This window comes from Sinocyclocheilus anshuiensis, unplaced genomic scaffold (assembly GCF_001515605.1).
Source record: "Sinocyclocheilus anshuiensis isolate Anshui unplaced genomic scaffold, SAMN03320099.WGS_v1.1 scaffold2047, whole genome shotgun sequence".
Lineage (NCBI taxonomy): Eukaryota > Metazoa > Chordata > Actinopteri > Cypriniformes > Cyprinidae > Sinocyclocheilus > Sinocyclocheilus anshuiensis.
In genome coordinates, this window is record NW_015554063.1 from 300,921 (window position 1) to 303,364 (window position 2,444).

Sequence of the window (2,444 nt, forward strand, 5' to 3'; positions counted from 1 at the left end):
ACTCACGATTATCAGTTTCTTATTTCATATTAATTTTTTTAAAAACATTCAAAATATCTTTTATTTTATTTTAGGACAGGTTTTTATAACTCACAAGGGATTATCAGTTTCTTATTTCATATTTAATTTCTTAAATATTTTTTTTTTTACAAACCTATTATTTAATTAAATTGTATTTAATTTAATTTTATTATATTTTAGGACAGGTTTTATCACTCACTTGGGATTACAAGTTTCTTATTTCATATTTAACTTCTTAAATATTTTTTACAAACTTATTTTTTATTTTATTTTATTTTAGGATAGGTTTTATCACTCACTAGGCATTATATTATTATTTCATATTTAATTTCTTAAAACCTTTTCTTTTTTTGGCAGGTTTTATCACTCTCTAGAATTGTTCCTCAGTGCTGTTTTGTCAGCTGAAAAATGTATGCCTCAAATTTAAGACGACAGCATTACAAAAAGGCTCCTGTGATCCTTAATGACAAATGCACCCCTTAACTACACCCCTCTGGCTTCATGTATTTATTTCTTTATAACATCTGTTATGTTGTACAGAATTTATGTATGACTCTAGCAGAACAGAATTTGTTCCTGAAGCTGCTTCTGAGGCTACATCCACCCTCATGTTTAATATGCCATCGAATTGACTTTTCATGCTCCTTTGCTGCTTAATATGGATCTCTGCACTCCGTTTGGCACTGAAGCGGGGGAATTTTACTGTCACTTTGAGCTTGACAGTTAAATGGCAACACAAGTTGAAAAATGTACGATTTCGATTTAGTCATTTTGGAGATATCCTTGCTGAAAGTAACATTTAAAAAGTTGATACTGGTAATGGGATGCCAGATGCATTACGGTTGAGCTTTGTGGCATCCAAGGTCACATCCACCTGGCATTTTATCACAAAATAAGCATTGAAAAATGGAGCGTTGAATATCTGATGACAAAAAACATTCATTCCAAAGAGAAGGACACTGCTTCAGCCCTTTCATTTTTCAAAATAGGCAACAGAGAGCATTTAAAGTATGTCCAGTCAACCTTCCTGTTGAGACATGTCACCAGATTTCAACAAAGACTCATTTAAACATTCGCCCTATACATGGCCAAAAACACAAAGTGACATTTGGATTCATTGAAAGAGCCTCCAAGGTCAGTGCCATATGAGAAGATGAAGTGAATTGAATGGACTTGGACATTTAGACTTTTTCAAAATATTTTCATCTCTCTTCCACAGATAAAAGAAGGTCATGCAGGTTTGGAACGATGTAAGGGTGAGTAAATATTGACAGAATTGTTATTTTTGTGTGAATTGTGTACTCAGCAATTTACTTTATTTTGTATTTGATAAAGAAGGGCATAAAAACAGTAATATTGTAACATATTATTATGATTTAAAATAACTGTTTTCTATATAGATTTTCCACAGTCTTAAGTGTCACATGATCCTTCAAAAACCATTCTAATATGCTGATTTGATGCTCAAGAAACATTTCTAATTATTAATGCTGAAAAAATTGGTTCTGCTTAATATTTTTGTGAAAACCGTTCATTTTTTCCAGGATACTTTGTTGAAAAGAAAGGTCAAAAGAACAACGAACAACATTTCTTCTAATATTTTGATTTCATTGTTTTTATTTTATTTTATTTTACTTTTTTTTTTTTTTTTTTGGTGATTTTCCTTGTGAATGTCCCTTTAAATCTGCAAATTATTCTGTGTTATTCTATTCCATTCTTTTATACAAAAAGGGCAGTGCATGCATCCATCAGCCTTTTCTTCACACACTCACTAACCTGAATGCAGTTTCAATGGTTGTCTTGCCGACTTGAAGTTGTAAAGCATGCAGCCGACGGCCCTCCACACCTTCATGTCAAATAGAGAGTTCTCCATATTACCATTTAGATTACAAACCCTGATGCCAACAGCAGACCAATCAGCCCAGTCAACACACACCTTCTGTTAGGAACATGTTCTTACTTTATAGATCCGAATGCAGTTTGTTTACTCTCATAAAATGCTAATGAAGTAAAGGAATGCTGTTCTCCATAAATTAACCCAGGATAGTCTCTAAATTAGTGTTTTCAGCAGAGGATTCAATTCAAACTTCCAGATCTCACACCCAAGTGACTTTAAATGTGCTGAAATAAGCATTGATAGAAGAGATTAGTAACCAATCCTCATGGAATCTGGCTATTTGTAGCAGTTGGAATATGCCCATATTTAAAACCATTTCAAACATTTCCAAACGTTCTAATCTAGATCTTTTAAATCCTTCCTAGATTGTCTGAAACCCTCTGTAAAAACCTGTGCGAATGAGGCTAATCTCCCTGCCTTAAAAAGCAAATGATAAGAGATTGTGTGATCACATGCGTCAAGTATCCACCTGATCGAACCGTCTCTGGTACTTCTGGTTGCCTGTGTGTATGAGTCCAGTATGGCA